The following is a 26,329-nucleotide window of genomic DNA, read 5'->3' as shown; positions in this document are numbered from 1 at the left end:
GATAGTCACAAATAGCAAAGGGTATCTTGGGGTAACTCTAACCAAGTAAGTGAAAGATCTATTTAACACGAACTTTAAGTCTTTGAAGAAAGAAATTGAAGAGGATACCAGAAAATAAAAGGATCTCCAATGCTCTTGGATGGGTAGGATCAACATATTAAAAATAGCAATTCTACCAAAAGCAATCTATAGATTCAATGCAATCATCATCAAAATCCCAACAAAATTCTTCACAGACCTGGAGAGAACAATAATCAACATTATATGGAAAAACAAAAAACCCAGGATGGCCAAAACAACCCTATATAATAAAGGAACTTCTGGAGGCATTACCATCCTGACTTCAAACTCTATTACTGAGCTACAGTAATGAAAACAGCTTGATATTGGCATAAAAAGAGAGACATTGACCAATGGAATCGAGTCAAAGACCCAAATATTAATCCAAAAACCTATGAACACCTGATTTTTGACAAAGGAGCTAAAATTATACAATGGAAAAAAGAAAGTATCTTTAATAAATGGTGCTGGCATAACTGGATGTCTACCTGTAGAAAAATGAAAATAGATCCATATCTATCACCATGCACAAAACTCAAGTCCAAATGGATTAAAGACCTCAATATAAATCTGGCCACACTGAACCTGATAGAATATAAAGTGGGAAGTAGTCTGCAACACATTGGCACAGGAGACCACTTTGTATTTATAACCCCAATAGCACAGACAATAAGAGCAACAATGAATAAATGGGACCTTCTGAAACTGAGAAGCTTCTGTAATGAAAAGGACACTGTCATTAAGACAAAAAGGCAGCCTACTGAATGGGAGAAGATCTTCACCAACCCCACATCAGACAAAGGCTTGATCTCCAAAATATATAAAGAACTCAAGAAACTAGACATTAAAATTCTGAATAACCCAATTAAAAAATAGCGTACTGAACTAAACAGAGAATTCTCAACAGAATAAGTTCAAATGGCCTAAAGATACTTAAGATCATGTTCAACTTCCTTAGCAATCAGGGAAATGCAAATCAAAACAACTGAGATACTGTAGCGCGCACCATGACGCCGTCACGTTGTGGGTGTGTTGGCATGGAGCCTAGGTGCCTTTTGCTGTTCCATGTTAAACTTGGTAAACAACTTGTGCACATGCTCCCCCTTGCGCAGGGAGTCTTTCGATCTGGTCATTCTATCTGGCCAATCATAATTTAGCACGATCACTCCATTCTGGCCTGAGCCATTGGGTTGATGACACATCAGGGCTTTGTCTGGCACCGTATATATTCTTCTGCTTCCACGGGGACGGGGTCTTCTTGCCTCTCTCAATTCTCAAGTGTAAGCGCTCCAATAAAGTGTGTTCTGAGAAGAATCCTGTTGTGGTTGTCTCTTCTGCTGGCGGAAGCGGCGTGCCGCAAGATACCATCTTACACCTGTCGGAATGGCTAAAATCAAAAACACCAATGATAACCTATGCTGGAGAGGATGTGGACTAAGAGGAACACTCCTCCATTGCTGGTGGGAATGCAAACTTGTGCAACCACTTTGAAAATCAGTGTGGCAATTTCTCAGGAAACTGGGAGTCAACCTACCTCAGGATCCAGCAATTCCACTTTTGGAAGTATACCCAAAAGATGCCCAATCATACTACAAAAGCATTTGTTCAACTATGTTCATAGCAGCATTATTTGTAATAGCCAGAACCTGGAAATGACCTAGGTGACCCTCAATGGAAGAATGGATAAAGAAAGTGTGCCAAATATACACATTAGAGTACTACTCAGCGGTAAAAAACAATGACATCTTAAATTTTGCGTGCAAATGGATAGAAATAGAAAACTTTACTGAGTGAGATAACCCAGACCCAAAAAGATGAATATGGTATGTATTCACTCATTAGTGGATTCTAGCCATAAACAAAGGACATTGAGCCTATAGTTCGTGATCCTAGAGAAGCTAAATAAGAAGATGAACCCAAAGAAAAACATATATTTATTCTCCTGGAAATTGGAAGTTGACAAGATTGCCGGACAAAAGTTGGGAGCATGGGGTGGGGTGGGTAAAAGGGGAGGGGGGAAAGAGAAGGGAGAAGGGAAGGATTGGGGAGAGCTTGGGGGAGTGGGATGTTTGAGATGGAGGAAGGGCAGATATGGGAGCAAGAAAGAAGGTATCTTAGTTAAGGAAGCCATTTTAGGGTTGGCAAGAGACTTGGCTCTAGAGGGGTTCCCAGGTGTCCAAGGGGATATATCCAGCTATGTCCTTGGGCAGTAGAGGAGAGGGTGCCTGAACTGGTCTTGTTGCATAGCCACACTGATGAATATCTTGAATATCACCGTAGAACCTTCATCCAGCGAAGGATGGAGATAGAGACAGATACCCACATTGGAGCACGGGACTGAGCTTCCAAGGCCCAGATGAAGAACAGAAGGAGGGAGAAGATGAGCAAGGAAGTCAGGACCGCGAGGGGTTCATCTACCCACTGAGACAATGGGACTGATATAAGGGAAGCTCACCAAGGCCATCTGGACTGGGACTGAACAAGCATGTGATCAAATGGGACTCTAAGAATGTGGCTGACAATGGGGGCTGACTGAGAAGCCAATGATAATGTTACTGGGATTTGATTCTACTGCATGTACTGGTTTTGTGGGAGCCTAGTTTGTTTAGATGCACACCTTCCTAGACCTGAATGGAGTGGGGAGGGCCTTGGACTTCCCACAGGGCAGGGTACCCTGCCTTCCCTTAGGACTGGAGAGGGAGGGGGGAGAGGGGAGTGGGAGGGAAATGGGAGGAGGGGAGGAGGAAATTTTTAATAAATAAATATAAAAATAAAAGAAAAAAACCAAAAAATAAAAATAAAACAACTATCTTTTTTCATTTTACATAATCAATTCCAGTTCCTTCTCTCTCCCCTCCTCCCATTCCCTCCCCCATCCCCTCACTCCACCCCCTATCCAATCCTCAGAGAGGGTAAGGCACACTGCTTTGAGGAAGGTCCAATGCCCTACATACTATATCTAGGCTGAGCAAAGATCCTCCAAAGAGAATAAGATCCCTAAAAGCCAGTACAAGCAGTAGGGATAAATCCTGGTGCCACTGCCAGTGACCCTGCAGTCTGCCCCAGTCATACAACTATCAAACACATTCAGAGGGACTAGCTTGGACCTATGCTGGTTCCTTCATTGTCTAGCTGGATTTGGTTAGCTCCCATTAGCTCAGGTAAGCAGTCAGAATGGCTAAGATCAAAAACATCAATGATAGCTTCTACTGGAGAGGGTATGGAGTAAGGGGAACACTCCTACAATGCAAACTTTTACAGCCACTCTGGAAATTAGTATGATGGTTTCTCAGAAAATTGGGAGTCAACCTACTTCAGGATCCAGCAATACCACTCTTGGGAAAATACCCAAGAGATGCCCAATCATACTACAAAAGCATTTGTTCAGCTATGTTCATAACAGCATTATTTGTAATAGCCAGAAACTGGAAACAACCTAGATGCCCCTCAACTAAGAATGGATAAAGAGAATGTGGCACATTCACACATTAGAGTACTACTCAGAGGTTAAAAAACAAAAACAAAAACAAAAAAAAAAACCAATGACATCTTGAAATTTGCATGCAAATGGATGGAACTAGAAAAATCCATCCTGAGTGAGGTAAACCAGACCCAGAAAAATGAACATGGTATGTACTCACTCAAAAGTGGATACTAGCTGTAAAGTGAAGGATACTTAAGATGGTAAATTTTATGTTATGTGTGTTTTACAACTGAAAACAAAAGTAAAAATAAAGTTGAGTGAAACTATCAAAGTCAGCCACATATCTCATGACTACTTATTTCAAACACATTTACATGTTAATGTATAGTAAAAAGCATATGAAAGAAAAAATGAACTCTGAATGAGCTGGTGAGGCCACTCATTATATTTTTATAAGTAGCTCTATAATTTTTTTTTTTTTTTTTTTTTTTTTTTATTCTTTTTTAATTAAAATTTCCACCTGCTCCCCGTTTCCCATTTCCCTCCCCTCCTCCCAAATATTGCCCCCTCCCCCCACTCCCCTCCCCCTATCCCCACTCCTCTTCTCCTCCCCCCACACCATTCCCCCTCCCTCTCGATACTGAAGAGCAGTCCAAATTCTCTGCCCTGCGGGAAGACGAAGGTCTTCTATCTACGTCCAGGAAGGTGAGCTTCTAAACAGGCTAAGCTCCCACAAAGCCAGTTCATGTATTAGGATTGAAACCTAGTGCCATTGTCCTTGGCTTCTCATCAGTCTTCGTTGACCGCCATGCTCAGAGAGTCCGGAATCAACCCATGCTTATTCAGTCCCAGACCAGCTGGCCTTGGTGGGCTCCTAATAAATCAGTTCCACTGTCACAGTGGGTGGGTGCATCCCTCGTGGTCCTGATTTTTTGCTCTTGTTCTCCCTCCTTCTGCTCCTCATTTGGACCTTAAGAGCTCAGACCGTTGCTCCAAATTGAGACTCTGTCTCTACCTTGATCCATCGCCAGATGAAGGTTCTAAGGTGATATGCAAGATATTCATCAGTATAGGATAGGGTCATTTCAGGTTCCCTCTCCTTAGTTGCCCAAGGTACCAGCTGGGGACATATTCCTGGACACCTGCGAACCCCTCTAGAGTCAAGTCTCTTGCCAACCCTAAGATGGCTCCCTTAGATAGGATATATACTTCGCTGCTCCCGTATCCATCCTTCCTATATCCCAACCATCCCAATCCCCCGAGCTCCTCCCATCCTCCCCTTCTCATATTTCTCATCCCATTTCCCCTTTGCCCCATGCCACCTCACCCGCAAGTTCCCATTTTTTGCCCTGCAATCTTGTCTACTTCCCCCTCTCCATGCGGATGACTATATGATTTTCTTTGGGTTCACTATCTTATTTAACTTCTATAGGATCGCACATTATATGCTTAATGTCTTTTACTTATGGCTAGAAACCGATTATGAGTGAGTACATCCCATGTTCCTCTTTTTGGGTCTGGGATACCTCACTCAGGATAGTGTTTTCTATTTCCATCCATTTGCACGCAAAATTCGAGAAGTCATTGTTTTTTACTGCTGAGTAGTACTCTAATATGTATATATTCCACACTTTCTTCATCCATTCCTCCATTGAAGGGCATCTAGGTTGTTTCCAGGTTTTGGCTATTACAAACAATGCTGCTATGAACATAGTTGAACAGATACTTTTGTCATTTGATGTGGCATCTCTTGGGTATATTCCCAATAGTGGTATTACTGGATCTTGGGGTAGGTTGATCCCTAATTTCCTGAGAAATCGCCACACTGATTTCCAAAGTGGTTGCACAAGTTTGCATTCCCACCAGCAATGAATGAGTGTGCCTCTTTCTCCACAACCTCTCCAGCAAAGGCTATCATTGGTGTTTTTGATTTTAGCCATACTGACAGGTGTAAGATGGTATCTCAAAGTTGTTTTAATTTGCATTTCCCTTATCGCTAAGGAGGTTGAGCATGACCTTAGGTGTCTTTTGGCCATTTGAATTTCTTCTGTTGAGAATTCTCTGTTCAGATCAGTGCCCCATTTTTTTATTGGGTTCATTAGCATTTTAAAGTTTAGTTTCTTGAGTTCTTTATATATTTTGGTGATCAGACCTTTGTCTGTTGCAGGGTTGGTGAAGATCTTCTCCCAGTCAGTGGGTTGCCTTTTTGTCTTAGTGACAGTGTCCTTTGCTTTACAGAAGCTACTCAGTTTCAGGAGGTCCCATTTATTCAATGTTGCCCTTAATGTCTGTGCTGCTGGGGATAAACGTAGGAAGTGATCTCCTGTACCCATATGTTGTAGAGTACTTCCAACTTTTTCTTCTATCAGGTTCAGTGTGTTCAGACTAATATTGAGGTCTTTAATCCATTTGGACTTGAGTTTTGTGCATGGTGATAGATATGGATCTATTTTCATTCTTCTACACGTTGACAACCAGTTCTGCCAGCACCATTTGTTGAAGATGCTCTCTTTTTTCCATTGAATACTTTTAGCTCCTTTATCAAAAATTAGGTGTTCATAAGTTTGTGGGTTAAAATCAGGGTCTTCTACTCGGTTCCATTGATCGACTTCTCTGTTTTTATGCCAATACCAAGCTGTTTTCAATACTGAGGCTCTGTAATAGAGTTTGAGGTCAGGGATGGTAATGCCTCCAGACGATCCTTTATTATATAAGATTGTTTTGGCTATCCTGGGTTTTTTGTTTCTCCATATAAAGTTGATTATTGTCCTCTCAAGATCTGTGAAGAATTTTGATGGGATTTTAATGGGGATTGCATTGAATCTATAAATTGCCCTTGGTAGAATTGCCATTTTTACTATGTTGATCCTCCCTATCCAAGAGCAAGGGAGATCCTTCCATTTTCTGGTATCCTCCTCAATTTCTTTCTTCATTGACTTAAAGTTCTTGTCAAATAGATCCTTTACTTCCTTGGTTAGGGTTACCCCAAGATATTTTATGCTATTTGTGGCTATCGTGAAGGGTGATGCTTCTCTGATTTCCATCTCTGCTTCCTTATCCTTTGTGTATAGGAGGGCAACTGATTTTTTGGAATTGATCTTGTATCCTGCAACGCTACTAAAGGTGTTTATCAGCTGAAGGAGTTCTTTGCTGGAGTTTTTGGGGTCGCTTATGTACACTATCATATCGTCTGCAAATAATGAAAGTTTAACTTCTTCCTTTCCGATTTGAATCCCTTTGATCCCCTTATGTTGTCTTATTGCTATTGCTAGAATTTCAAGCACTATATTAAAGAGGTATGGAGAGAGTGGACAACCTTGTCGTGTTCCTGATTTTAGTGGAATAGCTTTGAGTTTCTCTCCATTTAATTTGATGTTAGCTGACGGCTTGCTATAAATAGCTTTTATTATATTTAGGAACGACCCTTGTATTCCTAATCTCTCTAAGACCTTTATCATAAAGGGATGTTGAATTTTGTCAAATGCTTTTTCCGCATCTAATGAAATGATCATATGGTTTTTTTCTTTCAGATTATTTATATGATGGATTACATTGATAGATTTTCGTATGTTGAACCAGCCCTGCATCTCTGGGATGAAGCCTACTTGATCATAATGGATAATTTTTCTAATGTGTTCTTGGATTCGGTTTGCCAGTATTTTATTGAGTATTTTTGCGTCGATGTTCATGAGTGAGATTGGCCTGTAGTTCTCTTTCTTGGTTGTGTCTTTGTGTGGTTTTGGTATCAGAGTAACTTCAGCTTCATAAAAGGAATTTGGCAATGACTTCTCTGTTTCAATATTGTGAAATACATTAAGGAGTATAGGTATTAGGTCTTCTTGGAAGTTCTGGTAGAATTCTGCATTAAAGCCGTCTGGACCTGGGCTTTTTTTGGTGGGAAGGTTTTTTATAACAACTTCTAATTCTTCGCGACTAACGGGTCTATTTAGATTGTTCACCTGGTCCTGGTTTAACTTTGGTATATGGTACTTATCTAAAAAAGTGTCCATTTCTTTTACATTTTCCAATTTTGTGGCATACAGGTTTTTGTAGTAAGATCTAATGATTCTCTGAATTTCGTCTGTGTCTGTGGTTATGTCTCCCTTTTCGTTTCTGATTTTGTTAATTTGCGTATTCTCTCTCCGCTGTTTGATTAGTTTGGATAGGGGTTTATCAATCTTATTGATTTTCTCCAAGAACCAGCTTTTTGTTTCATTGATTCTTTGGATTGTTTTCTGTGTTTCTATTTTGTTGATTTCAGCCCTCAATTTGATTATTTCCAGTCTTCTACTTCTCCTAGGTGAGTCTGCTTCTTTTCTTTCTAAAGCTTTAAGGTGGGCTATTAGGTCTCCAATGTGTGCTTTCTCCGTTTTCTTTATGTGGGCACTTAATGCTATGAACTTTCCTCTTAGCACTGCTTTCATAGTGTCCCATAGGTTTGAGTATGATGAGTCTTCGTTTTCATTGAATTCAAGAAAGACTTTAATTTCTTTCTTTATTTCTTCCTTGATCCAGGTGTGGTTCAGTAGTTGACTGTCCAATTTCCATGAGTTCATAGGCTTTCTGGGGATAGCATTGTTGTTGAATTCTAACTTTAATCCATGGTGATCTGATAAGACACAGGTGGTTACCGATATTTTTTTGTAACTGTGTAAGTTTGCTTTGTTACCGAGTATGTGGTCTATTTTCGAGAAGGTTCCATGAGCTGCAGAGAAGAAGGTATATTCTTTCTTATTTGAGTGGAATGTTCTATAGATGTCTGTTAAGTCCATTTGATTCATTACCTCCCTTAATCCTCTTATTTCTCTGTTAGGTTTCTGTCTGATTGACCTGTCCATTGGTGAGAGAGGAGTGTTGAAATCTCCTACTATTAGTGTGTGTGGTTTGATGACTGCCTTGAGTTTTAGTAACGTTTCTTTTACATAAGTGGGTGCTTTTATATTAGGGGCATAGATATTCAGGATTGAGACTTCATCCTGGTGAATTGTTCCTGTTATGAGTAAAAAATGTCCATCTCCATCTCTTTTGATTGATTTTAGTTTGAAGTCAACTTTCTTAGAAATTAGTATGGCCACACCTGCTTGTTTCTTAGGTCCGTTTGCTTGATAAACCTTTTCCCAGCCCTTTACTCTGAGTAGATGTCTGTCTTTGTGGTTGAGGTGTGTTTCTTGTAAGCAGCAGAATGTTGGATCCTGTTTTCGTATCCAATCTCTTAGCCTGTGCCTCTTTATAGGTGAGTTGAGTCCATTGATATTAAGTGATATTAATGACCAGTGGTTGTTAACTCCAGTCATTTTTCCTTTCTTTCCTTCTTTCCTTTGGTAGTAGAGTTTGTGTGTTTCCCTTCTTCAAGTTGTGCTGGTGAAGGGTCATTAGATGTCTGAGTTATTGTGGGCATTGTTGGACTCCTTGGTTTGTGATTTTCCTTCAATTACTTTCTGAAGGGCTGGATTTGTGGCTACGTATTGTTTAAATTTGTTTTTATCCTGGAAAATTTTGTTTTCTCCATTTATAGTGAACGAAAGCTTGGCTGGGTATAGAAGTCTGGGCTTGCATCCATGGTCTCGTAGTTTCTGCAGTATATCTATCCAGGACCTTCTGGCTTTCATGGTTTCCATAGAGAAATCAGGTGTAAGTCTGATAGGTTTACCTTTATAGGTAACTTGACCTTTTTCCTTTGCAGCTCTTAATATTCTTTCTTTATTCTGTATGTTTTGTGTTTTGATTATTATATGACGAGGAGATGTTTTTTTTTGATCCAGTCGATTTGGTGTTCTGTATGCTTCTTGGACCTTCAAAGGAATATCTTTCTTAAGGTTGGGAAAGTTTTCTTCTATAATTTTATTAAATATATTTTCTGGACCATTGAGCTGTAGATCTTCTCCTTCTTCTATCCCTATTATTCTTAGGTTTGGTCTTTTTATTGTGTCCCAGATTTCCTGAATGTTTTGTGATGAGAATTTGTTGGTTATGCTGTTTTCTTTGATGAGAGTGTTTATTTTCTCTATGGTATCTTCAGTGTCTGAGATTCTTTCTTCTATCTCTTGTAATCTGTTGGTGGTACTTGTCTCTGTAGTTCCTGTTCGTTTATTCAAATTTTCCATCTCCATCCTTCCCTCGGTTTGTGTTTTCTTTATTACTTCCACTTCATTCTTCAAGTCTTGAACCGTTTCCCTTACCTGTTTGATTACTTTTTCTTGTTTCTCTTGGTTTTCTTGGGTATCTTTGAGAGATTTATTCATTTCCTCTACCTTTTTGTTTGTAATCTCTAATTGGTTGTGGCAGTTTTTCACCTCCTGTTTAAGGTCCTCTATTATTTTCATAAAATTCACTTTTGAGTCGAATTCTTCTAATTCTTCTGGATTAGGGTGTACACTTCTCATTTCGGGATTCCTGGATCCTGGTGATGTCACGTTGCCTTTCAAGTTGTTGGGGGAATTCTTGCATTGGCGCCTGCCCATCTTTTCCTTCAAATGGAGCCAGGAGAGGCCTGATGTCTTGGACCAGTCTTTGCTGTGACTAACTCTCTAGGTGTATCTCCTCAGTGTAGGGGCAGGAACCGTTCCCTTCCAGGTGAACTCCTCAACACCAAAACATGGATGCGTGGTATTCCAATGACCCGCGTAAAGAAGGCCGAATGCAAGGGGTCGGGCGGGGTCAAGTAGAACACAGGCGACACTGCAGTACAAGCTGGAGGTGCCTGCGCTCCCTTTCGGGGGTTGCTGAGGCCTGCCCGCTAGGCAGGCACTCACTGCTCTGGTTGGGTATCCTTAGTGTAGGGGCGTTTGTGCTCTCTACCGGGACCGTCCGCCCCAGGATAGTACACACTCACCCGTCCCGATGAAACTTCTGGCACCTACACAGGAACTCCTGGATGCCCCAATGAGCCAGGGACTAAGGGAAGTAGGGCGCAGGCAGAGCAGGTCCAGGAGATCACAGCAGAGACTGCAGCCCCAGCAGCAGGGGCCCGCTTTCCCTGGCGGGGACCTTGAGGCCTGCCCTCTAGTCAGGCACTCACTGGTCTGGGCTGGTAGCCTTAGTGAAAGGGCAGGAAACTGTTCCACAGCTAAGGACCTTGCAGACAAGGCAGGCTTGGGGGTGGGGGTGGGGGCGGGTGTGTAGGAGAGAAAGCCTTGCAGCAGGAGCTGGGGGAGGGGTGTTTGTGCTCTCTACCGGGACCGTCTGCCCCAGGATAGCACACACTCACCCGTCCCGATTAAACTTCTCGGCACCTACACAGGAACTCCTGGATGCCCCAATGAGCCAGGGACAAAGGGAAGTAGGGCGCAGGCAGAGCAGGTCCAGGAGATCACAGCAGAGACTGCAGCCCCAGCAGCGGGGGCCCGCTTTCCCTGGCGGGGACCTTGAGGCCTGCCCTCTAGTCAGGCCCTCACTACTCTGGGTTGGTAGCCTCAGTGAAAGGGCAGGAAACTGTTCCACAGTAAAGGACCTTGCAGACAAGGCAGGCTTGGGGGTGGGGGTGGGGGGCGGGTGTGTAGGAAAGAAAGCCTTGCAGCAGGAGCTGGGGGGGGGGGGCGTTTGTGCTCTCTACCGGGACAGTGCGCCCCAGGATAGCACACACTCACCCATCCAGATGGGACTTCTCAGCACCTATGCAGGGATTCCTGGTGGCCCCAATGAGCCAGGGACCAAGGGAAATAGGGGGCAGGGAGAGCAGGTCCAGGAGATCACAAGCAGAGACTGCAACCCCAGCAGCAGGGGCCTGCTTCCCCTGGCGGGGACCTTGAGGCCTGCCCTCTAGTCAGGCACTCACTGGTCTGGGCTGGTAGCCTCAGTGAAAGGGCAGGAAACTGTTCCACAGTAAAGGACCTTGCAGACAAGGCAGGCTTGGGGGTGGGGGTGGGGGCGGGTGTGTAGGAGAGAAAGCTTTGCAGCAGGAGCTGGGGGAGGGGCGTTTGTGCTCTCTACCGGGACCGTCTGCCCCAGGATAGCACACACTCACCCGCCCGATGAAACTTCTCGGCACCTACACAGGAACTCCTGGATGCCCCAATGAGCCAGGGACTAGCTCTATAATTTTAAGTACTAATTTCATTCACAGCTTTCAAGGTATTTTATTGTTATATATTTAATCATGTCCTCCAAAAAGATGTTATCTTATTTATAGTATAGTCTTTAATAGATACGCAAGTTAAATGAAGGTATTAGGGTAGAGCCATCCAATATTCTGAATGCCCATTTATATATTTATTTATTTATTAAAGATTTCTGCCTTCTCCCCGCCACCACCTCCCATTTCCCTCTCCCTCCCCCATCAAGTCCCCCTCCCTCATCATCCCTAAGAGTAATCTGGGTTCCCTGCCCTGTGGGAAGTCCAAGGACCACCCACCTCCATCCAGGTCTAGTAAGGTGAGCATCCAAACTGCCTAGGCTCCCACAAAGCCAGTACGTGCAGTAGGATCAAAAGCCCATTGCCATTGTTCTTGAGTTCTCAGTAGTCCTCATTGTCCACTATGTTCAGCAAGTCTGGTTTTATCCCATGCTTTTTCAGACCCAGGCCAGCTGGCCTTGGTGAGTTCCTGATAGAACATCCCCATTGTCTCAGTGTGTGGGTGCACCCCTCGCGGTTCATGAATAGGGGACGTTGAGCCTATTATGCGTGATCCTAGAGAAGCTAATTAAGAAGGTGAACCCAAAGAAAAACATTTAGGCGATGAAAGGAGACAGAGACAAAGACCCACATTGGAGCACCGGACTGAAATCTCAAGGTCCAAATCAAGAGCAGGAGACAGAGCACGAGCAATGAATGCCCTTTTTTTTTTTTTAAAAAAAAAAAAAAAACTATTAGATACAAGCATACATGCAGAGAAGACAATATAAAGAGACACAGGGAGAAGGTGGCCATCTACAGGCCAAGACATACCTAGGAAAGACTTCTAGAACAGATCCTTCCTTAGGATCTTCAAAAGAAGCTAATCAAGACCCTTATAAAATTCTTGGTGCTCAATCTATAAGTTAATCTAAAATAATTTTAAATTTTTCTCTAGAAAAATTGAGGCAGTTGTAAACTCAGGAGAAAGTATTCAGAATACCAAAAAACAATATGTAGAATATATAAACAATTATTACAATTAAATAAGACAAAACCCAATTAAATGCAAAGATTTAAGTAGATGCTTTCTCCAAACAAAGATATACAAATGGCATATATGAACATAAAAATATACCCAATATCATTACCTTTAAAATGCAATTAAAACCACAATTAGGAGCTGGCAAAATGGTTCAGTCATCAAATGTACTTGTTACCAAACCTGACAATCAGAATTTTATCCATAGAACCCACATAGTAGAAGGAAAGAACCAACTCCTGATTGTTGTCCTTTGATTGCACATACACATACACTGTGGCACACAGACGAACACATACAAATGTAAGAAAAACTTGCAATTAGCCTATTAGAATGACTAAAATTAAAAATAATTGATCATGCAAGATGTTAGTGAGGACTTAGAGTGATTGCACTACCAGTCAAAATATTAAATGCTATAACCACTTTAAGAAAAGGTGTGGCAATTTCTTAGAAGTTAATCTTATACTGATTATGTATAACCAGAAATTCCTCTTATAGATATTTGATCAAGAGAAATAAAAACTAATTCCCAAGGACATTTATGAAACATCAGAACCAACCCCATGCTCATATTACTTCATTGAAAACCCCAAGCACTACACAACTCAAATGTCCATTAAAACATGAATGTGGAAAGTTCGCAAGGCCGCAACACTACACAAAAATCTATAGACAACTAAGGATTCTAAGAATGGGAGAAAGAGTCTTTCCCAGGGAAGAACATCACAACAATTATGTTATGCAATTGCAAATAATCAGCCCTGAAAGCATGAATGTACAATTAACATTATACAGACTCAACAGGTTGTATTATGCATTTAATAATATACATGAATATATATTTTTTAAACTTTTTATTTATTTATTTATTTATTCCATTAAAATATTTACACTTCCTCCTCTCCTCCCAATTCCCTCCCGCTCCCCCACTCCCCCTCCTTCCTCCCTCTCCCTCCTTGAGAGGGGAGGGAACCCTGCCCTGTGGGAAGTCCAAAGCCCTCCCTGCTACATCCAGGCCTAGGAAGCTTTGCATCCAAATAGACTAGGGTCCCAAAAAGCCAGTACATGCAGTAAAAACAAGTCCCAGTACCTTTATCAATGGTTCCTCAGTCAGCCCCCATTGTCAGTCACATTCTGAGAGTCTGTTTTGATCACATGCTCGTTCAGTCCCAGTTCAGCTGGATTTGGTGAGATCCCATTAGATCAGGCACACTGTTTCAGTGGGGGGACGCACCCCTCGCAGTCCAGACTTCCTTGCTCATCTTCTCACTCCTTCTGCTCTTCAACTGGACCTTCGGAGCTCAGTCCATTGTTTTCATGAGGGTCTCTGACCCCAAAAACTCTTCCAAAGAACTACAGCTGATAAATACCTTCAGTGATGATACAAGATCAACTCAAAAAAAAAAATCAGTAGCCCTTCTATACACAAAGTATGGAGAAGCAGAGAGGGAAATCAGAGAAACTTCACTTTTCACGATAGCCACAAATAGCATAAGGTGTCTTGGGGTTACACTAACCAAAGAAGTGAAAGATCTATTTGACAAGAACTTTATGTCTTTGAAGAAAGAAATTGAAGAGGACACCAGAAAATGGAAAGACCTCCCATGCTCTTAGATGGGTAGGATCAACATACTAAAAATGGCAATTCTACCAAAAGCAATCTACAAATTCAATGCAATCCCTATCAAAATCCCAACAAAATTCTTCACAGACCTTGAGAGAACAATAATCAATTTTATATGGAAAAACAAACAAAAAAAAAAAACCCAGGATAGCCAAAACAATCCTATACAATAAAGGAACTTCTGGAGGCATTACCATCCCCGACATCAAACTCTATTACAGAGCTACAGTAATGAAAACAGCTTGTTATTGGCATAAAAACAGAGACATTGACCAATGGAATCAAATCGAAGACCCGGATATGAATATATATTAAATACATTTGTTAATATATATAATACACATATATGTATGCAGCAACAATTAATCAAAAGAGAGGCCATGAATTTGAAAGAAAACAAGGAAGTTATATGAGAGTGTTTGGATGGAAGAACTATAAGGGGGAAATTATATAATTATATCATAATCTTAAAGAAATAATTTTTAAAAAGATGACTGAATAAGCAAACTCATACATCTAAAAATTGAGAACTACTCAGAAATAAAGAGACATGTTATTTATATACACTATAATTTTGCATATTTAAAAATAATTAGACTATGTCAAAAAATATAGACAGAATAATGTATATACTATGTGAATTTATGAATATTAAATTATAGAAAAGACTGAGCAATGGTGACAGAAAGATACCAAAAGTTGCTTCTGACCAAAGAGAGATATTTGTGGTATTGATTGTGAATAGGCAAGAGGAAACTTTGTGTGATAATTGATGATTAATCATTGTCATTCTCAATTCTGATAATGATTACCTATACAAAATTAGAAAAATTTGAACTTAAAATGAGTTCATTTCATTTTCTGTAAAATTGTATTTCAAGAAAATTACCTTTCAAAGTAAGTAATAAAGGACAACATTATCTGTTATTGAATTTAATAATACAGGTATCCATTGGTATCATTGTTGATCTGTAGAAGGTCAGTTTTGATAAACTGGTAAGAACAAAGTTGTAAATGATATGGAGTAAAGACAAATAAATAAATAAATAAATAAATAAATAAATAAGTGGATATTCTGAATACAATTATTTCAGAACAAAGAGATAATATAACAGAATAATAGGGCCGATAAATGTTTTGAGATTTTAATTTAATTACATTTCTTTGGTGTGGGAGTTCAATCCATCTAGCAAATGACATTTGGGCAATTCAACATGTCAAAAAGAAAACTCGCCCCATAAGGGTTGGGGACAGGGTTCTGTTTTGGAGGGGTTTTGTTTTGTTTGTTTGTTTGTTTGTTGTTGTTGTTTTGTCTTTACAGCTAAATAGAAATACCCATCTTCAAGAAGTCAAAAGACCTTGGACATCTAAAGAAGAAAGGAAAACTATTGCCAAGCAAAGAAAAATCTGACCTAGTGGTACCAATATTCCCTATAGGTTAAAATCTCACAACCTAAAAATTAATATCTCTTAAATTTCTTGAAAAGGTTGAAGTCCCAACTCAATTAAAAATTAAAGCTGGCTTTAGAGTTAGAGTGTAGATCTTTTCTTCTCTAAATCCAAACAGGTTGTTAAAAGAAAAATTCAGAGTCTTTTTCTCATAACAGAAGAGCCACCTGGTACAGACAGAAGAAAAACCAAAATCTAGGAATTATTGTCCCAAATCTCTTTCTCCACATACTTATTTTTGACTCTTTTAGAAACTTTCTTTAAATATATTGCTATCTTAAAATTTAGACTTTCTGCTTTGATATTAATAATGTTTAAATTTTCCACAGTGAACAGTAAATTTCCCTAACAATGATCTCTGACATCTCCAGAAAGATGATGGGACCCCACAACAAAGAATCTACCTGGTATATATAATGCCATTGAGCCAATAAACACCACACAAAAATCAGTTTTGGACCACAAACTGCTCAGGACAATTCCAAGGTGGCTAGCTGATATGGTTCACCTTTTTACACAACTCTAACCAAAACTTCAGATAAGCCTTACACATTACTCTGAGACTGGCTACATATGTTTCAGCTAGTCCTCATGAGACTTAACCATTGTTTTTGTTTTTTACAGGATTCCATAGAGATACTGTTACCTCCTAGACATCAGGAATCAATTCCAAGAACATGGCACCCTCTCTTCCAATATGTGGGATGGATGCTTTTTTTTTTTATTTTTCTCAAGGTTATGAATAATTGTCATCTGTAAGGGGTTGTTTATAAGCTGTTATAGGGTTGGGGCAGAGCAATAAAGATTAATCTTATTTGAAATAGAAAAATGGGGGATAGGTAGGATAGAATAATAAGGTAGATTACTATATTTTCTTGTAAAATAAAATAGCAATAATTAGTTTTAGATAAATTACATTGGTATGGATTCTTGTATATTGGTACAGAAGTACAATTATTTTTCTATACCTGTTTAAGATAATTTGTATATTAATACAAATTCAAAATTATATTTGCTATATTCTGCACATGCATCTATTTCTGTTTAAAATATTTTTGTATATTGTCACAAATATAAAATTAATTTTATCATTCTGTATGTATGTTTCTACTTCTGTTTAGGATGTTTTGTGCATTGATGCAAAATAAGGATTTTTTGATATATTACACTATACATTTCTGCATCAATTAAGATATTTTTGTATATTGTTACACTTTTGAGGTCATTGTCTTTATATTGTACATCTGTTTACAGATCATTTATTTTTATAATCTGAAGCTTTAGTCTTTAAGCTATATTGGTTATTAATAATTACAGGTTAATAGTCACCCATATTTGTCATACTTATGTTAGTTAGGTTTTCTAGATACACAAAGATATGCTCCTTATAGATAGGTAATTTTCAAACACTTCAAAGACCTACAGAATATGACATTCAAATGTTTTAATAACTTAGAATTCTGTTAACGTGATAGAAAACTGCTTCTGGAAGCACCAATCTACTCCTGAGAGGATGATGAACACCGAAAACACTCCATATGGAGTCTATTTTCTTCCTGGTGAAATTGGCCTATTAGGCAAAGAACTGTGCTTGCATCTACTGCTGGCAGTAGGCATGCTGTCCAATCTGGACAAACAGAATACAAGGAAAAGTGACTGCTTAACCTTGCCAAGACAGTATAGGACAGTCTTTCAAATTTTCCTGCTTCTGAAAGTGATCTGTCAGATAATCTAGGCCTATAGTCAAAACTGGATGTCCCAACGTTACAGAGAAACTTTGGCTGACTCTACAGAAAGCCAGCGGTTTCTGTCATGTCTTACGTCTTTTAGAAGTCACTTGCTTGCCCTTCCTTCTTACTCAGGTAATATCATTTTCTTTCTCAGATCTTTGATGCAGTTGAAGACTCATCTCCTATCTTAGCTGAGGGTATATTAGGTACAAGACTTAAGATTCTTCAGGATAGAACAGCTATTGGAGGGGCTGGAGAGATGGCTCAGAGGTTAAGAGCATTGCCTACTATTCCAAAGGTCCTGAGTTCAATTCCCAGCAACCACATGGTGGCTCACAGCCATCTGTAATGGGGTCTGGTGCCCTCTTCTGGCCTGTAGGCATACACACATACAGAATATTGTATAATAAATAAATAAATAAATAAATAAATAAATTAATTAATTAATTAATAAAAACCAAACACACATACTTAAAAAAAAAAGAACAGCTATTGGAGCAATCTCTTAAATTTTCAAATTTCCTATGATCTGCACATTTAAAATGTGTTTCTTGCTTGATAGTGTTCTTGTTGGTTTTAGTTTCATTTTTGTTTATGCTATTACCTTTTTTATCTTCTGGAAAATACTTGATAGTTGTTCTTATTGTATATAGTTTTATGTTAGGATCAGAACCTTTTCAATTAGAAAAAAAGGTGAAATATTGTGGGAGCTCAATCAATTTAGCCAATGACATAGATATCTGCTTGTCTCTGCCTCCTGAGTACTGTGAACAAAGGTGTTTCCCACCACACCTGGCCTGCCTAAAGCTTTTAAACACAAAACTTATATAGTACCTTTACTGAAACTTGAACTTGAGACTTCTTAAATCAAAAAAGCTTGAGATCAAAATTGCTCATACCCAAAAAGTTCTGGTTATGTGCCAGAAATGTGCATTTTAAAAAGTAGATGTCTTGTTCCATCTCATCCTTTCTAGTTTTAATCTACAAGGGTCAAACCATTGTTTCTCAACTGAATTTCAGGGAAGGTAAGTGACTATTAGTGACAGAAACTATTACTTAAAAAAAGTACTAATTTGAAAGAATACCCTTATTTCCTTAATATTGCTCTTCCACTATTAGACAATACATTCAATAAGAGTAAAGAACAGGAAAGGTCAGGAGCATGACAATAGCCAATATCACACTCATTTATTCAAGTATTTCTTGCAAACAAAATATAGGATAGACGTTGCTTGGGCATTAGCTACATTTATCATCTCACACAATGATTAGAATGGAACAGTAAAAAAGCAAGACAATCTGAATATCATATGGTAGGAATGTGAGTCATGTAACATACATTGATTGGAAATAGGACAGACTGTCTTAATCCCAAGTGCCTCTGATTTTTTTTCTTGAATATGGCTTAAAGTTTAGTTAGTTCACTGAGGATTCTAAAGTCTTTCCTCACAAAACTCTTTTCTATAATTTTCACTGTGTCAATTCATAAAGCTTCCCTGCTTGTCATGGTGAGTCCTCATTTGTGTATATATGTTAAGTACTTTGATGTGTTATGTTTCTGGAAAAGTTATATGTAAAACTCCCTATGAGTTCGAAGCCAATCTGGACTACAAGAGTTAGTTCAGAACAGGCTCCAAAGTTACAGAGAAACCCTGTCTTGAAAAACCAAAAAAAAAAAGAAAAACAAAAAAACTTCAAGATATAATTATTATAAAAATGTAGTATAGAAAAGACTATTGTCTGCAAGATCAATATTTAGTGACTGATTATGATACAAATGACCTATTGATCTAATTTTTACTCTGAGCATTCCTAATACTTTACATCTAATAGTTTGCTAATGCTTACATAAGCCTTGGGCAATGAAGAGAATATCTGTTCAACAAATGTACATGCTAACATATTTATTCAAGGTCACTGGTAACTGAAACATTGTTTTAAAAACAAGCATTGCTTTTGAAGAACTGTTTCTTATTATGTAACTTCAAAATTGGTAGTCTTCTTTCAAGAAAATCAGTATGTACACAGAAAATCCAATTTACCTATTTATGTTCATTTTATTAACATCATAAGTTTTCAGGAAAATATCAGCGAGTCCATTACACATCCTTAAGTTAATAGAACTCACATTCCTAATACTTATAGACAGAGCTACTACAATCATAATTACAAAAAAATGATTCCATTTATTCAGTGAAGTAAAAAGAACAAAAATTTATATAAAACTAATATAACACTAACACACACACACAGAGGTGGTGGATAGAAAGAGTCCTCCCTCTTCTGAAACCAAAATGCACAGCTTCATCCTTTCATATAAAAAGTATATAATTTAGCCGGGCGGTGGTGGCACACACCTTTAATCCCAGCACTCGGGAGGCAGAGACAGGTGGATCTCTGTGAGTTCGAGGCCAGCCTGGTCTACAGAGCTAGTTCCAGGACAGGCTCCAAAGCCACAGAGAAACCCTGTCTCAAAAAACCAAAAAAAAAAAAGTATAAAAAAAAGTATATAATTTGAAAAATTTTAAATAAAACTGTTGAATTTTTGTTGCTATATTTTTATGCAAATACTCTTTCCTTGCGCTATGTTCACTCTTCCCTTTCCAAAACTAATATAGAAAATGAAAAATATTTCTTGTGTGCTGTCTCATTTTGCTTCATTTTTATTGAGTAGTAATTGTGGAAATTAGATTTCAACTTCTTTAGTCTCTTCAATGTAGATGCACACCAGTAACTCTGTGGGGTGCTTCCAGACCCTTTACCTTTAGCCTGAAGTATGGTTGATATACTCAGTGAGACTTGATTAGAGAAAACTGATTTTTTCCCAGTATGTATAAATTGCAAATAGCTTTTTTATTAGGGGTGGGACTTTGTATCCACTCTCCCTTACTAGTGATGGGATTTTTGTCTAATTTAAACTTGTGTAGATCTTGTGCATGCTGGACACCTCCATAGTACAATAAAGAAAATAAAAGGAGAAATATAAAGAAAAGATAGATAATGGAGGGTCTTTGTATTTCCAATGAGATACTGTAGGTAATGTTATCCTCTGACTAGAATTATTATTCACTAATCATTGGCAATCTCTGAAAAAGAATGAGAAAATCAAAGTTGTGTGAAATGAAATAGTGAGTAGTTGAATATGGATTGATGTTTAGCTATGAGTTTTGAGGAAATATATGCGTTCCAAGTCACACCTAGAATTCTGGAGTGAACAACTGATTGGTTGTCCATTCACTGACAACCAATTTCTGAGTGTGACATTCACTGAGATGGGATATAGAGGAGAGAGACAAAGAGGTTAGGGAACAGGGGAAATAAAATCTATTAGGTAGATTGGGAACTATTATTAAGTTTTACGTACCCAAGATGTCCAGTTGATACTGGGACTCAGGAATATTGTCTGGGCTTACTGTATTATACATGAGAATCATTAAGATATGAATGACAGCAGTGTAATGGGGATAGCTAATAACACCAAGAAGTGTGTGAAGGATAAGAAAACAAAGTGCAGAGCATAGGCCTATGCAACGTGTACACTCCAAAAGTAAATGAGCTGGCATAGAGGTGGGAAGCAAACCTGGTGAATGTAGTATCTTTGAAAGAATAGATTTTAGAAAAAAGGGGTTTAAAGGAGAGAATATTCAGAGTATGTGTCTTGCAGAGCTGAATTATAGCAATGGCTGAAAAGTACTTAGTAACATTGTTGAGATCTTTCTATGAAATGGAGAGTTGGAGAATGATCATTCACTTAAGTCTGTGTGTGGTGAGGAGGCTGGAAGTGTGGGGTTGAAAAGGGTGCTTTTTGGTCTCTAAATGATGGTAATAAAGAGTCAGGAAGCAGGGACCTTGTCGGGGCAGTGGCAGAGGTGGTGGTGGTGATGAGTAAGACGAGTTCATCAAAGGAGAAAAAGGATATAGCATAGTATATTCAAATCACAGGAAACCATCTGCTGCTGATTACTCTTGCTGCTGCTGCTACCGCTGTTATTTTTGCTGCCAAAGTATGGGGAAAATGATTGGTGAAGAACACAAGGAAGCTACATCTTTTTTTCATAGCTAAGGCAAAAGGGGTGCCTGCCAGAGGAATTCTGTTTTGTCTATAACAGGCGACTTTAACTCCTGAGACTCAGTTGGGAGATGGTGGGGGAAGTTCAACTCCTCATTTATCCTGCTGATTATACTGACAGATTACTTGTGTTGTCTTGCATCCTCTCGTTTTCTGGGATTATATAGTACAGCGTTAGATGTTTACCAGCTGTTGAGCCTACCTAAGGCAGACGTGACGACATCGTAGTCGGAACTACCACTCCCAGAGTGCAGTATAAGTCCTGGGAAATGCGGAGGGTAGGAAACGTCTCAGATCCCGCCCTCTAGCTTGCTCCCATTGGAGGAGAGATCAGGTTCCCAGGAGGCCACGCGTAGGCGGGGCCCTTTACACGGAAGCTTGGGGCGTCAGGTCCTGTCCTTTTTTCGTTTCCGGCAGTGGGTGACACTAGGAGGACCTGCTCCCCTTGGCCAGGAGGCCGAGTTCCCGCTAGAGGGTACCCGGACAGGTAAATGGAGTGGGACATTTTTGTGGTAGGTGAGGACACACTTCGGAGAGAGAGCAGAGGGGGTGGTGTAAACTAGAAGGTGCTAGGTTTGAGCAAAAGGCAGGGCATGTGTGACTTGAATTTTTCTGTTGTCTTCAGTTCTAATTGTTGAGCAGGTCCAGTTTGGGCAAAGTATGTTTTACACTGCTGAAGAGGTCTCAGGTTAGTGTCAGAACGCGTCATTTAAGTTGTAATTACAGGGTGGAAAATATTAAGTCTCTCTCAATTCGCGCTCTGCAGACTTTTCTATAGCCCAAAAAACCTCTGTCACCCATGTTCACCGACATCACTTTCTGCTTCGTGTTTTTCTCCTATTCATGCTTCCTTGTGAGTTCCTAGCTTCCCCCTAACCCCCCCCCCCCGTACACTCGTAACGGTATTGACATTGCACTTTCTCGTTTCCAGTAGGCAGTAGATCCCCACTCAAAACTATTGTTTGAGCGTATTACTGTTATTTTTATTGATGGCCAATATTTACCAAATTGATCATGTACTTGACTCGTTGGTTACTATGACTCTCATAACCGATGAATTATCAAGTCTTTTTCTTGGGGTTTTATTAATCACACTATGACATGTATCACCATTCTCTTTTGAAAATTCTTTTCCTTTGAATAGCTATGGCTTGAAGCAGTGTACTTAACATATATTTATTAAAGGGTGAATACATATTAAATACTCCTTTAAGTGCATGGGATGCATGGTAGTAAACAAGACATAGGAGGTGACTACTATAGGAACTTGCATGTTTGGGGAACAGGGATAAGTAGGAATAGTAAATCAATATGGTGGTGTGTGTGGATAAATGTAAAACTTTAAAGGTAGTTGGTTTGACAGAATAAAATTCTATCCTGAGAAAGTGAGAGGGATTGAGTTGGACTTCAAATCATTTTCAAGAAACAATAGTTGTGATAGCAACAGGAGTAATCTTTATCTGTAACTTGACTTTTTGTAAACACCCCTTCTTTTTAGTTGTCTAGCTTGACAGTGTTCTTTCTTTGCTATCTGTTGCAAGGTTATCCTACAAATTGCAATATACAACAACTTGTGGTTTATCTGCCATTGACTTATTTCTTGTTATGTCTCATACTGAAGAGTTGGTGACTGGATTACTATCAACAAACTGTCTACCTGAATTACGGAGGGAGTTTGGTAGTAAAAAAAAAATACTCTTCTTGCCTGTTTCTATAGAATATAAAGTTATCTATTAGTTGGAATATTTTAAGTACATCCAGTGTTTACTTAACTGTTCAATAAATATTCTGTGCAAGGATTTTCTGAGAATTGGATAGATAAGGTAAAACAAACACTTTGACCTCTCTTTTAAGGAAAAATGTTAACAGTATATGAGGAAAATGCTGATACATAGATTTGTAACTAGTCATTCTTTGTCAGATTAGAATCTCATAATTACGTAATCTTGTTTTGAACAGTTTAAACAATTGTGGTTATTCTTAGGTTATTCATTCTCTACATCTTATTGTATTTATTTATGTCTGTCTCGCTCTGTATTATGATTCCCTTTATAGTATAGGAGTCCTTTTTACCTGGGTTTCATGACTCCGTTATCTACTGCTTTGACTGTCACATCCAGGCTGACCTTGAACTCACTATATTGCTGAGACTTACCCTGAACAGTACCTGATAGTACTACCTCTACTTCCCAAGTGCTACGATCAGAGGTATGCACAACCACATCCAGCTACAACATACTTTTCTAAGTCCAAACTATAGTAGATTGCCTCATAGCTATAAGGACAGGTCTCTAAAATCACTGAGGAAAAAGATGAGGTAGTTGGTTTTAGAAGTAGAAGAGGCAATTTGGAAGAATGTAAATTATATGGAAAATGGAGAATAGGATTGATTTGAGAACACAGAGTACTTACTGTTAATTGTGTCTTCCATAAAGCTTTGTTGAAGTCCTGACTTTTGACACCTGTGCATGGTACCTTACTGCATATAGGATTTTGTAAATAAAGATGCCATGTTGGAGTATAGTAGACACTTGACTAATATGATTGGTCTCAAAGGATAGAAGGAACACAGAAACAATGTTATCTGAAGACAAGAGAGCACTATGTGACTAGATTGGCAAAGATTAAAGTGTTGCAACTGCAAGCCAAAGAAGAATGCTAGCAAATTGCCAAAAACTAGAAGAACCTAAAGATTCTTCCCTACAGATTTTGTAGGGAGCATGGTCCTACCAATGTTTTGATTTTCACCCTCTGGCCTTTTAAGTTTTGAGGTGATAAATTTTTGTCAGTGGTAGTCCACCTGGTTTTTGATAAATTTTATGACTGCCACAGAAAACTAATTTAGAATTTTTAGCAAGATCTAAGTAGAATTGAGATAATGGCTATTGGCCTAAGTGATAAATGTCTAAGAATATTGGGAGAAGCAGCACTGAGGAAAATCTGGTATTTCTATTATTTTGCCTCTCTATCTGGCTTATTTGATGCTTTTTCTTTCTGAATGTTACTTTATACAGCATTTCTTGGTTTGTTAGATAGTCACATAGTACTTATAATTAGTCAAGCTAGGTTTCCTTATTTCAAATACAGTGAGTGTTCTTTCGGCTATGTTGTTTCTGTTATCTCGACACTCATCAATATGTTAACACATTCAATTGCAAAAGAGCTATAATGTGGTTGGGCAAGATTTGACTGTACGTGAAGTTTTTTTAGTAATATATGACATCATTTAAAAAATTCCTATTAGTGACATCTGTAAAGAAAATAAGATTTTTGTTGCTATATATGCAATGTTTAACAGTTTAAATTTTAATTTGGAACTACTTTTATTGTGGGAAAAAAATTCTATTTTATACTATTTATTGCACTACTTCTCTGTAGCTTATATTCATTATTCCCAATTTTACTCTCAAAAGTGTGCTCTTTATTCCAATACATATACACTTTATATAAACTTAAAAGATGTTTTACATTCCTTTTCTTTTTAAACTATCTTTAGTTCCTTAAGTCATCCCCTTTATAACATAATCTCCAAATTTCTCACATGTAGTCTCTCCCTTCTGTACAGTCGAGATACCTAGAACTAAATTCAGTGTTCTCTGTAAAGTATAACTAACATAGCATGGAATAATAGTAGGACTTAAAGAGAGCAAATTACCCCATTTCCTAATATAATGTAAGATTATTTAAGCATTTTAAACAGTTACCTCATGCCCTTGGTTCATAATTAGTCTTTTTTATGTTGTTGCAAATCTTTTTTTTTTTTCTTGAAGTTGCAGAGTGACCAAAGTTGCCACTTTCATCTCTCTGTCTGGATACCATATGAATTCTTATCTCTGTATCTCTGTGCTTTCATTTGTTCAACTATTTGTCTCTTTGACCCTAGGCAATAGCTTCCTTCCTTTTGAAATTGAAGTCAATATTTTCTAGTCTTCATTCTTTGTATGAGACAATACATCCAACCACTAAAACTTGTTCCTTTTCATTTTTTCTTTCCCTTTTGGACACATTTACCCACTTGGTTCTCTTGAGGGTTTTTTTTTTTTGTGGGTCTCTACTCTTTTATATTTCCTTTAATTGTTGGTTATGTCTTGGGTTTATCATTGACCCTATTTTTTGTATCTTTTATGAATTATATTTTAAATGTCAAATTCACATGAATTCATCTTTGATAAAAGGGTATAGAATCGGTCCCTTAAGGAATTCACCATTTAGTGTTGAGTTAGGGGTTGAAAAAGTCACCAAGAAGAAAGCCAGAGAATTCAAATACATAAGAAAGTTTCAAGAATGACAATCAGTTAGCATGTTGGTAGTTCTTGAGAAATGAATTAAGGTGAATATAGAAAAAGATTATTATTTTATAGCATAGAAGGAGGCTGTTTGTGATTTTAGAAATTATTATATTTTGGATTTTTAAGGGCAAAAGCCAGAGTATAGTAAGTTGAAGAGTTAAAAGGACGTAGAGACAAAGATAATATATAGCCAAAAGTCTGAGAAATAGAATGATAAATGCAGAGTGGTGATACATGGTCAAGGGAGGCTTTTAGATCAAGGGAGATAAAAGTATGAGACGGTTTGGAAAGTGTAACTTCCTACATATTTGTTCAGAGGAGTCTGGAAAGAAGACTGCTAAAGACATAACTCTAGGGAACAAGTTTATTTAGGCATTAGGAATGAACATGAGATTCTACTAGAAGTTCAGCTTAAAAGATAGATGAATGAATACCTTTTGCTCTGTGTATTGTCCTTCAGTGCTGAGATTCTAATCAGTGCTCAGCAGATTCCCTGACCCTAAGTAGTTCATAGTTTTCTTCTTTATGTACTGAAGTATGGCTATGTTAATTATTTTCTTCTAGGCCAGATTATTTAACTACAGTTTTC

General features: G+C 38.5%; 1 protein-coding gene across 4 annotated transcripts in view; it reads left to right on the top strand.

Moving 5' to 3' along the window:
• The first annotated feature begins 21,822 nt into the window (after nucleotides 1-21,822).
• Vamp7 (vesicle associated membrane protein 7) overlaps nucleotides 21,823-26,329 on the top strand; it is a 36,602-nt gene continuing 32,095 nt past the window's right edge. For 2 of the 4 annotated variants that reach the window (XM_057759418.1, XM_057759420.1), the window contains exon 1: nucleotides 21,823-21,938. The gene's annotated coding sequence lies outside the window, so the exon portion shown is untranslated. Of the gene's footprint in view, nucleotides 21,939-23,506; nucleotides 23,660-26,329 lie in introns of all 4 variants that reach the window. The other 2 variants (XM_057759419.1, XM_057759422.1) reach the window with 2 other exon arrangements.

This window comes from Chionomys nivalis, chromosome X (assembly GCF_950005125.1).
Source record: "Chionomys nivalis chromosome X, mChiNiv1.1, whole genome shotgun sequence".
In the NCBI taxonomy this organism is placed as follows: Eukaryota; Metazoa; Chordata; class Mammalia; order Rodentia; family Cricetidae; genus Chionomys; species Chionomys nivalis.
This window is presented reverse-complemented; position numbering and strand designations above follow the sequence as displayed.